This window comes from Oncorhynchus kisutch, linkage group LG29, assembly GCF_002021735.2.
Source record: "Oncorhynchus kisutch isolate 150728-3 linkage group LG29, Okis_V2, whole genome shotgun sequence".
NCBI classification, from domain to species: Eukaryota; Metazoa; Chordata; class Actinopteri; order Salmoniformes; family Salmonidae; genus Oncorhynchus; species Oncorhynchus kisutch.
The window spans coordinates 18,795,965-18,808,511 of record NC_034202.2 but is presented as its reverse complement, the minus strand read 5'-3'; positions in this window follow the sequence as shown (position 1 = coordinate 18,808,511).

Genomic DNA, 12,547 nt, shown 5'->3' with positions numbered 1-12,547 from the left:
TCAAACATCTGCGCAGATTTGTCCAGGAACGCAGCCATTGGTCATGGTCAGAATTGCCGTGAGCTTATTGGTTGGAGGTTGTGGAAGGCAGAAGTTTGAGTTGTGCTTTTGTTATTCATAAAGCCGGACGTTATTCACCCTCGGATTCATACCCTACCCGCAGGAATTTTTTTTGTGAGGAAATAGGTTTCCTTACCCTCCCTACATGTGGGTTTTATTGTTTAAAAAAAACAGAGGCAGTCTTTTTTACAATATGTTTATTATAATGTTTGTACATAGTATCATGCTTATGATATATTGTGACACAATGTATAGCCTACATTGTATAACATTGTATCACAGAGCTACATTCCATTGAAAACGTATCTTTCAGAATGTTCAACATAGAGCTTTGTATGGCTTCATATTACCAAAAATATCATAAAAGATCTTTAGAAAAGGGGTTCTTATAACACAAGTCAAGTCTTCTAGTCCCATTTTATCCTAAAAGCCTCGCTTGCTCAGACTTGAATTCTTATCTTATCCCTTGACCTCAACTTTGAAATTGATGTAATTTAGTTTCACTGCAATATATATCACAGGCTATGCATTTATGATCTATAAATTAATATCCTGTCACACAGTAAACACAGCACTATTGCAGACGTATTGATTGTTGAGAGAGAGAGAGAGAGAGAGAGAGAGAGAGAACTGTTCAATGGGAGGGGTGCTCTTTTATTGATCGGTAGGTTCACAGGGTCATGCAATTGAGTCCTAAATGCTTTCTGTAAAGGACATCGAATTCCCAAAGGTATATAACCTAATTAGCCAAATCTCTTCTATACAAATATAAGTTAAATATTTCAAAAATGTTATGACTGCGCCACAGAGGATCATTAGCTTCTTTTTAAAAAATCTAGTTGTGGATTGTTTTTAGTACTGAGCGATTAACCGACATTTCGGGGGTTCGGTTAGGGACTATTAAACAACTAATTGACCGATGTCAGTTCAGTTAGGCTACTTCAATTCCATTTAGTTCGTTTTTTCTTTGCCAAACGCGCCATTTCTCGAGATAAATCAAATCACTCATGAAAGAAATCAAGTGCAGAACTATGTTTGACGCTGGGCTGAAGGGAGTTGTAGTTTTCATTAAGGAAATATTCCAATTAGTTCCGCGCATAAACGTGGCAATTAACTACAATGACATTAATCCATTGCGCCTGTTTTCTTGGCTCAGAGATGGAGACACTTTTACGCCGGCTATGTTCTACTTTAGGTTAGATACACACACAGAGACGGCATTGTCCGCATGTACACAACACAAAGACAAGGGAGAGGGATAGAGACAGTGCGTGAAACAATTTGGGCAGCACGTGTTGCCAATACCAAATAGATGATTTTTGAGTTGCGACTGTCAGTGAAAAATTCAGACCAGGCCAAGCAGATCCCAATATTTCAAAATATAATAGCGGGAAAATATCGTTTGTAAAGCAAATGCTATTGCGGTAAAGAGAAGACAATGCAAATACGAATCTGTATTTTAGTTATCACAACTCTCAACTTAATTGACCGAACAACAGTATAGCCTATCTTATTGGCTCCAGCGGAGAGCATCCCCCTTATCTCTGGCGAGGATGACGTCTGTGATCTTCAGGTTGAAAAGTCGGAGCTCTGGAACAAGGTTCCCCGGGAGGGTCGCCACTAACTGGAGACATTAGCAAAATCTGATTTAATACGACAAATTACAGGTTAGCCTACTCTGCTGACACTGACAAACAGATAAATAAAAACAACGTTGTCCATATAATAGGCCTAGGCGAAAGGGAGACGCAAATAGAAGATGATGTCCATCTAAGCATTTAGCTACACCCGCAATAACATCTGCTAAATGTGAGACCAATAACATTTGATTTGAAAAACTGGAAGAGGAAATTGTCCAAAATCAAACATTTATTTTAAGTGGCACTGACCCAACAATGATATAGTGAATATGCACAGTCCGACTTTTCAACCTGAAAATCACAGACGTCAATTTGACGTCTTTTTCAGAGTTCCCAGTTGTCTTGAGAGCAACATTACTACAGCGAAAATGGCTTGCTTCCAGATAGAAGACACCGAAGCAACATTTGTATCTTCCTATTGCGGTTCACCGGGACAGCATTTTACATTCATAACCATGTCGTGGGGCGTTCTAAAACTACTCGCCCGTCGGTCAGTTACGTTTCCCCATTGGCTAGCTAGCTAACAACTTGTTATCTTTATCAGTATATCCAAACATTTGGTGGCACAGAAAGAAAGGAAAAGAGATTCAGGAGATTAGTGATCATAGCAACGAATGAATGACAGATCTCTTGATTGTCAACACAAATCGGACATTTTTAAATAGACAGTGTACAATTTTCAATGTAATTAATCTCATCTCAATCATATACATTAAAACCAGGGGAATCTCAATAGTTAAATAGTGCTTACGATGTTTAGTTTAGAGGCCTGCATACACCGCCACAGTCACACAAACACACGCTCACACACTCACTGCAGTGCCCACAGATCATGAGTGGAAGCTAAACCATCTGTGCGCTGAGGGACTTATCCCTGGTATTGTTAATCTTACTTATTAGAACCATACTTTTCCTCGCCCCACTAGCCATCCGGCCCTCAGGCGTGCATATGTGCACACACACACACACACCATACCTTTTTTTTCTCACTCTGTGCCTTGCTTGCTCTCTGTATTTCTGTCTCTCCCTTCAACAATATCACTACATGTGGCAAATGATTTGAGAGCTGGGTCACTGCAGTATTCTTTTTCGGGAAGTGCTTCAAAATCATACAGTCTTTTAATCAAAGCTTAGTCACAGTGGAAGACAAAGAGGAAGTGGAAGTGAATTTAGGCCATGGAGACTAAAGGAGAGAACAGATTGTATCAAGTATTTTTCTCATTTAGCCTTCAGTTATGATTTGAATTCATGTCTGTCATCAAATGAAAACAATCCAATCCTGGATGAGTTTCGACCATGCCAATCCACTTCTCCAATCTGTTCCTGGCGCCTAGTATTGTTAAGAGGTTTTCTTTAAGCACTTCTTTGGGTACCTAAGGGCCTGGACTTTGGTCACCTAGTTTCTCCTGAGAGTTATGTGTAAGGAGTCCATTGTTTCACTGGCCTCCATTAAGAAAAACAAAATTGAAAAAATAAACTAGTTCAGCTATGCAAATATAAAAACGGACTCTGTTGGTGTATAAAATGGTGTATAAAAACGGACTGTGTTGGTGTATAAAATGGTGTATTAAAAATGGACTGTGTTTTTCTTACAGTACTGATGCAAAGCCAAATCCTTGCTCAAACTCCTATAAATACACTATTTTTTTATAGATTGTAATGCATGTCTAGCTCTAAGCCATCTATAGAATCCATCATGTGACTGCAGGGCTTACGATGAAAAATGTGTTCTTGTTTTTGGAAGCATTGTTTATCAGTGTGCTTGCCATTATATGGTAATAACACACCTCTGGTATGTACAACAGAAATGTCACACCAATTGGGTATGTCTGTTGACACTAGTTCAAGTATGATTTTGAGCGCCTTGAGACAAGGAGCTTGAACCATACTACATCTTCATGTTTTACCCAGCCTCTGTTTATTTTTATCCTTAAGGACCATACTCTAGAAAAGACTGAACTTCACTACTACACTGGGTCAATCTTGGGGTTGTCGTTTTTGGGTTGTTGGCCAATGCATTGCGTGAGACACAACATTGTCTACCTGAAAAGTAATTCAGAGTCAATAGGATGAAATGTATTTATGACACACATAAAACTACTGGTAGACAGACCCAGCTGAGGAGCAGCCCCAGTCAGTTGGAGATTGTCAGGGAGAGCTGGGAGTGCCACATAGTGGTGTCAAATCAAATCAAAGTTTATTTGTCACGTGTGCCGAATACAACAGGTGTAGTAGATCTTACAGTGAAATACTTACTTACAGGCTCTAACCAATAGTGCAAAAAAGGTGTTAGGTGAACAATAGTTAAGTAAAGAAATAAAACAACAGTAAAAAGACAGGCTATATACAGTAGCGAGGCTATAAAAGTAGCGAGGCTACATACAGACACTGGTTAGTCAGGCTGACTGAGGTAGTATGTACATGTAGATATGGTTAAAGTGACTATGCATATATGATGAACAGAGAGGAGCAGTAGCGTGAAAGAGGGGTTGGCGGGTGGTGGGTGGTGGGACACAATGCAGATAGCCCTGTTAGCCAATGTGCAGGAGCACTGGTTTGTCGGCCCAATTGAGGTAGTATGTACATGACTGTATAGTTAAAGTGACTATGCATATCTGATAAACAGAGAGTAGCAGCAGTGTAAAAAGACGTGTTGGGGGGACTGCCTGGACTGCAAACAGTCCAGGTAGCCATTTGATTACCTGTTCAGGAGTCTTATAGAGAGTAGAGAGAACAGTCTATGACTGGGGTGGCTGGGGTCCGCCTGGTGTAGAGGTCCTGGATGGCAGGCAGCTTAGCCCCAGTGATGTACTGGGCCGTACGCACTACCCTCTGTAGTGCCTTGCGGTCAGAGGCCGAGCAATTGCCGTACCAGGCAGTGATGCAACCATGCTCTCGATGTTGCAGCTGTAGAACCTTTTCAGGGTCTCAGGACCCATGCCAAATCTTTTTAGTTTCCTGAGGGGGAATAGGCTTTGTCGTGCCCTCTTCACAACTGTCTTAGTGTGTTTGGACCATTCTAGTTTGTTGTTGATGTGGACACCAAGGAACTTGAAGCTCTCAACCTGCTCCACCACAGCCCCGTCGATGAGAATGGGGGCGTGCTCGGTCCTCCTTTTCCTGTAGTCCACAATCATCTCCTTAGTCTTAGTTACGTTGAGGGATAGGTTGTATTCTGGCACCACCCGGCCAGGTCTCTGACCTCCTCCCTATAGGCTGTCTCGTCATTGTCGGTGATCAGGCTTCCACTGTTGTGTCGTCTGCAAACTTAATGATGGTGTTGGAGTCGTGCCATGCAGTCGTGGGTGAACAGGGAGTTCAGGAGGGGACTGAGCACGCACCCCTGTGTAGCTCCAGTGTTGAGGATCAGCGTGGCAGATGTGTTGCTACCTACCCTCACCACCTGGGTGCGGCCCGTCAGGAAGTCCAGGATCCAGTTGCAAAGGGAGGTGTTTAGTCCCAGCATCCTTAGCTTAGTGATGAGCTTTGAGGGTACTATGGTGTTGAACGCTGAGCTGTAGTCAATGAATAGCATTCTCACATAAGTGTTCCTTTTGTCCAGGTGGGAAAGGGAAGTGTGGAGTGCAATAGAGATTGCATTGTCTGTGGATCTGTTTGGGCGGTATGCAAATTGGGGTGGGTCTAGGGTTTCTGGGATAATGGTGTTGATGTGAGCCATTACCAACCTTTCAAAGCACTTCATGGCTACGGACATGAGTGCTACGGGTCTGTAGTCATTTAGGCAGGTTGCCTTTGTGTTCTTGGGCACAGGGACTATGGTGGTCTGCTTGAAACATGTTGGTATTACAGACTCAATCAAAGGACAGGACGTGTGCCCGGAGCACATGTCCTGGTAATCCGTCTGGCCCCGCAGCCTTGTGTATGTTGACCTGTTTAAAGGTCTTAATCACTTCAGCTACGGAGAGAGTGATCACACAGTCGTCCGGAACAGCTGATGCTCTCATGCATGCCTCAGTGTTGCTTGCCTCGAAGCGAGCATAGAAGTGATTTAGCTCGTCTGGTAGGCTCGTGCCACTGGGCAGCTCGCGGCTGTGCTTCCCTTTGTTGTCTGTAATAGTTCGCAAGCCCTGCCACATAAGACGAGCGTCGGAGCTGGTGTAGTATGATTCAATCTTAGCCCTGTATTGACGCTTTGCCTGTTTGATGGTTCGTCGCAGGGCATAGAAGGTTTTCTTGTAAACTTCCGGATTAGAGTCCCGCACCTTGAAAGCGGCAGCTCTACCCTTTAGCTCAGTGCGAATGTTGCCTGTAATCCATGGCTTCTGGTTGGGGTATGTATGTACAGTCACTGTGGGGACGACGTCCTCGATGCACTTATTGATAAAACCAGTGACTGATGTAGTAGTCACCTCTAGTGGTGTGGGGGCTGTGCTTTGGCAAAGTGGGTGGGGTTATATCCTTCCTGTTTGGCCCTGTCCGGGGGTGTCCTCGGATGGGGCCACAGTGTCTCCTGACCCCTCCTGTCTCAGCCTCCAGTATTTATGCTGCAGTAGTTTATGTGTCGGGGGGCTGGGGTCAGTTTGTTATATCTGGAGTACTTCTCCTGTCCTATTCGGTGTCCTGTGTGAATCTAAGTGTGCGTTCTCTAATTCTCTCCTTCTCTCTTTCTTTCTCTCTCTCGGAGGACCTGAGCCCTAGGACCATGCCCCAGGACTACCTGACATGATGACTCCTTGCTGTCCCCAGTCCACCTGGCCATGCTGCTGTTCCAGTTTCAACTGACCTGAGCCCTAGGACCATGCCCCAGGACTACCTGACATGATGACTCCTTGCTGTCCCCAGTCCACCTGGCCATGCTGCTGCTCCAGTTTCAACTTCCACCTGACTGTGCTGCTGCTCCAGTTTCAACTGTTCTGCCTTATTATTATTCGACCATGCTGGTCATTTATGAACATTTGAACATCTTGGCCATGTTCTGTTATAATCTCCACCCGGCACAGCCAGAAGAGGACTGGCCACCCCACATAGCCTGGTTCCTCTCTAGGTTTCTTCCTAGGTATTGGCCTTTCTAGGGAGTTTTTCCTAGCCACCGTGCTTCTACACCTGCATTGCTTGCTGTTTGGGGTTTTAGGCTGGGTTTCTGTACAGCACTTTGAGATATCAGCTGATGTACGAAGGGCTATATAAACACATTTGATTTGATTTGATTTGATGTGGTGTACTGCTCAATGCCATCAGAAGAATCCCGGAACATGTTCCAGTCTGTGATAGCAAAACAGTCCTGTAGTTTAGCATCTGCTTCATCTGACCACTTTTTTATAGGCTGAGTCACCGGTGCTTCCTGCTTTCATTTTTTGCTTGTAAGCAGGAATCAGAAGGATATAATTGTGGTCAGATTTACCAAATGGAGGGCGAGGGAGAGCTTTGTACGCGTCTCTGTGTGTGGAGTACAGGTAATATAGAATGTTTTATCCTCTGGTTGCACATTTAACAAGGTGTCTCACCTTACCTGGCTGCCCCATGCTGCCAATGCATTCTGAGACCCCTTGCCACTCTCTTATGGCTAATCCCTGATCGCCGCACCACAGGTTATCAATCTGCTGGGCTCAGATTACCTGTTGTACTGTACACAAACAAGACCCTGTCAGCCCTCAATGGCAAAGAAAAGCATTTCTCATTCTCGGACAAGTAGCTATTCACTGAGACCAAAGCAGATGGGACATATACACCTCTCCTCTGATGTGTGGGCAGATGCTGGTGAGAGATGGATTCTGAGTGATGTACAAGTCATAATCTATTCTGTCAGGAGCGCTGAATGGCAATAATCTACAGAGCAGGGCCATAACTACAGGCAGTTACTGCAATGAGGAAGTAGAATACACTGACTTGTGTCATATGGTCACAATTTCATGCTCTCACCTCTGCTTCAACTCAGATGAGCAAATTCTCACAAGAGAGGTGTGAGAGTGGATTTACACATATGTGAGCCAGCTAGTGTTGACATGCCTAAATAATGCTGACCAAAGTCTCCTCTCCAGACTCGTAGTCTTTGCTATATACACTGAGTGTACAAAACATTAGGAACACCCTCCTATTCGGATTCTACAAAGTGTTGAAATCATTGTACAGGGATGCTGGCCCATGCTGACTCAAAAGCGTCCAACAGTTGTGTCAAGTTGACTGGATGTCCTTTGAGTGGTGGACCATACTTAAGACACACAGGAAACTGTTGAGTGTGAAAAACCCAGCAGCAATGCAGTTCTTGACACACTTAAACTGGTGCGCCAGGCACGTACTACCATACCCTGTTCAAAGGCACCTAAATCTTTTGTCTTGCCGATTCAGCCTCTGACTGGCACATATACACAATCCATGCCTCAATTGTCTCAAGGCTTAAAAATCCTTCTTTAACCTGTCTCCTCCCCTTCACCTACACTTGATTGAAGTGGATTTAAGAAGTGACATTAATAAGGGATCATAGCTTTCACCTATGATGGGTTCTGACTTCTAACCTTGAAAATATGAAATATCCTTGTTCAAGTCACTGAAGGAGAGAGGGGAATGTAGAACGTTTACATTCTGTTAGAATATCTTATTGTTAGACATCCGGGATCCTACGGGGAGGAGTGAGGAATCTGGGGCCGAGGTCAGGTCAGATGAAGTGAGGAAGAGCAGATATCACTAAAGTTCTGCCTAGCAATAAAGATGTCATGTTTAGAGGGAAGGAGGAGACTTCACCCACGTTGGGGTGTATATACTTGTGCTGGTGGAAACATGTCTTTGTCTTATGCAGCTGTGTGACCCAGTGGGTGAATAAACTTGGTTTGAGGGTTACTAATCGTCCGTGAGTTTTTACTCTGTTTATTTAGAACCTAACACCTGGATTCGGGCCGATCTCGGTCCAACACTTTTCTCTGTATATATCAATGATGTCGCTCTTGCTGCGGGTGATTCTTTGATCCATCTCTACGCAGACGACACCATCCTGTATACATCTGGCCCTTCTTTGGACACTGTGTTAACAAACCTCCAAATGAGCTTCAATGCCATGCAACACTCCTTCCGTGGCCTCCAACTGCTCTTAAATGCTAGTAAACCAAAATGCATGCTCTTCAACCGATCGCTGCCCGCACCCGCCCGCCCACCTAGCATCACTACTCTGGACGGTTCTGACTTAGAATATGTGGACAACTACAAATACCTACATGTCTGGCTAGACTGTAAACTCTCCTTCCAGACTCATTAAGCATCTCCAATCCAAAATGAAATCTAAATTCGGCTTCCTATTTCGCAACAAAGCCTCCTTCACTCATGCTGCCAAACATACCCTCGTAAAACTGACTATCCTGCCGATCCTTGACTTCGGTGAATAGCCTCCAACACTCTACTCATCAAATTGGATGCAGTCTATCACAGTGCCATCCATTTTGTCACCAAAGCCCCGTATACTACCCACCATTGCGACCTGTATGCTCTCGTTGGCTGGTCCTCGCAACATATTCGTCGCCAAACCCACTGGCTCCAGGTCATCTATAAGTCTTTGCTAGGTAAAGCCCCGCCTTATCTCAGCTCACTGGTCACCATAGCAACACCCAGCCGTAGCACGCGCTCCAGCAGGCATATCTCACTGGTCATCCCCAAAGCCAACACCTCATTTGGACGCCTTTCCTTCCAGTTCTCTGCTGCCAATGACTGGAATGAATTGGAAAAATCACTGAAGTTGGAGACTTATATCTCCCTCACTAACTTCAAGCATCGGTTGTCAGAGCAGCTTACCGATCACTGCAGCTGTACACAGCCCATCTGTAAATAGCCCATCCAACCAACTACCTACCTCATCCCCATATTTGTTTTCTTTCTGCTCTTTCGCACACCAGTATTTCTACTTGCACATCCTCATCTGCACATCTATCACTCCGGTGTCAATTGCTAAATTGTAATTACTTCGCCACTATGGCCTATCTATTGCCTTACCTCCTTACTTCATTTGCACACACCGTATACAGATTTTCTATTGTGTTATTGACTGTAAGTTTTTTTATCCAATGTGTAGCTCTGTGGTGTTGTTTTTGTCGCATTGCTTTATTTTATCTTGGCCAGATCGCAGTTTTTAATGAGAACTTGTTCTCAACTGGCCTACCTGGTTAAATAAAGGTGAAATAAAAAATAAATAAATAACAATTCACCTGGTCAGTCGGTCACAAAAAGAGCAGGTATTCCTAATGTTTTGTATACTCAGTGTATATATATATATATATATATATACTGTGACATAAAGGCAAACATGATCTGTTTAATGGATGTTTCAGAGGCAAATCCTGTACGTTAACGTTGTACATTAACACTAACGCTGACCGTTTTAGCCTCTCCATTTTCAACTGCTTTAGTTGAATGAACATTATGTTATGAATCATTACAGACACCATCACATTAGCTTACATGGTGTCTGTGCTCACCAAGGTTATTATAGCTGTTTTTATTTATATTCGTTTTAAGATTTTTATTAGAAATGTAGTTTAGTTTCAGTTAGTTTTGAGATCTGATTTACTCGTTTTTATTTAGTTTAAGTTTTATAAAAACATTTCTATTTCATTTTTATATGATTTAGTTTTTGTGTTAGGGATATGAAGTAGCCAATTCGTGGGAGGCTAGGAACCATTTATGTGATGTATTGTTTTTGTGTTAGTTGGGATTCCACTTCTTGCCACTCTGGGGCAGTAATGCATGAAGTGTGGGTCAGGATGGACAAAGTAAACAGTAGTTGTGGGTCAATTTACACAACAACCAGGAGTGAAGAAGCACGAGGCTAATGGTGCTTTCAAGACAACTAGGAACTCTGGCGAAAAAAACAAGGTCAAATCATGACGTCAGTGATTTTCAGATCGAAAAGTCAGAACTCTAGAAAGATGCCAGAGTTTCCAACTTAGAATTCCGAGTTGGATGACCATAAAAATACAAATAAATCCCAGTCTGAGTTATTTTTTTACGAGTTGAATGCAACTAAGTCGGAGATTTCCGAGTTCCCAGTGGTTTCCTCTCGAACATGGCCAATGACTGTAGGAGAGAGCAAGGTCTTGCATCACACTCAACCCGTTCGAGCGGATACATTTTGTCTAGTCAATGACCATTTGATCAAAGGTAAGGTTGTTTTTGATTAAGTCGCCTTAAAGTCGCTGCTGTTGCTTCTCACCAACTGCACCATGCAGCCATCTCCTGCATTGTGGGAGGCACTATTTGTCAACCAATCATAAGGGTGTTTTTGGTTGACCCACGCAAACATGACCAAAGACATGACTGAAACAGGAACCAACTTGTCCGCTATTCTAAAGCTAAAGGGTATAGGAATGAACATTAGATTTGAGACATTATGTTTTCAGTTTGTGACTGTGTGTTATAGGGGTATATTTCCACATTTATAATGAAAAACCTTGTATAAATAAAAGCAGCTATGTTGACACTGCAATGTTGATCTGAGCCTTGCGGTTGGAAAACCACCAGTGTCTGACTTTCCACTGTCACAGTTGCACCTCCTCCGACTTTACTCGCCGAATTCTGTCTACGATCGACTCTTTAGCCTTATGGCTCGAACACACCCAATATCTGTGGTGCTGCTCGAGGCAACATGATCTCGCTGAGTCGACCTTTCAATTATGAAGTTAATCTCAATGATTCAGAAGCTTGAAAACCCCAATCTTCTGAATTACCCCAATTTCATGGTACCCGATTGGTAGTTACAGTCTTGTCTCATCGCTGCAACTCCTGTACGGACACGGGAGAGGCGAAGATAGAGAGCCGTGCCTCCTCCGAAACACAACCCAACCAAGCCGCACTGCTTAACCGGGAAGCCAGTCGCACCAATGTGTCGGAGGAAACACCGTACACCCGGCGACAGTAACAGCGTGCACTGCATCCGGCCCGCCACAGGAGTTTCTAGTGTGCGATGGGACAAGGACATCCCTGCCTGCCAAACCCTCCCCTAACCCGGACGACGCTGGGCCACTTGTGTGCTGCCCCATGGGTTACCCGGTCTCGGCCGGCTGCGACAGAGCCTGGACTTGGCCCCAGAATCTCTAGTGTCACAGCTAGCACTGCGATGCAGTGCCTTAGACCACTGCGCCCCTCGGGAGGCCTCTATATTTACTACATACTTCAGTCTGAGACTGCCCTCGTTGAAGTCATTTGTGGTGATGTCAAAATGAGGGGTGTCATACGAAACAAAGTAATCAGCGATTGGATAATTTCTAACCAATCAGAGTATCAAAGCCAGTGACGAATTTTCAAAACTCTCCTTTACCCATGTGTGTTCTGGTTCTGGCCCAACCCATCGGTTTCTGGGACCAATCAGAACGGTTAGAATGTGTTAACGTTCTAGAACTCGTCGGGGAGGTACTCAGATCCAGACTCATTGCGGAGAAGAAACTGACGTCTGTGGGTATAGCGTTTGGCTGGAGCAAGGAGTTTGGGTAGCCAGGCAAAATAGTTTCAGTATAGTTTTAGCTTTTCCAAACGGGCTTAATTATTTTATTTCAGATTATTAAATGTTTTTTTTCATGTTTAGTTATTGTTTTACTTTCAGTTTACTATAAAAAAAACTTGGAGTTTAATTCCCTTCTTTCCCTCCAGTCATCATTGCTGTCTTCTAAATCAGTGGAACTTCCGTTGACTTTTAAATGAACAGAATTCAGCATATCATGCAAAGTACTCACAAATGTGAAAGTGAAAATACACATTGCTTTGATACCTGCGATCACTGAACGATAACACAAGATCTCAAGTTATTAGGGCAGCGTCTTCCCTTGACATATGTTTTAATGCATCACATGGCACATTTCTTAAGAACAGAAAGGGTTGGTCAACTCTTAAGGGAGCTGCTCACCCAGTTAATG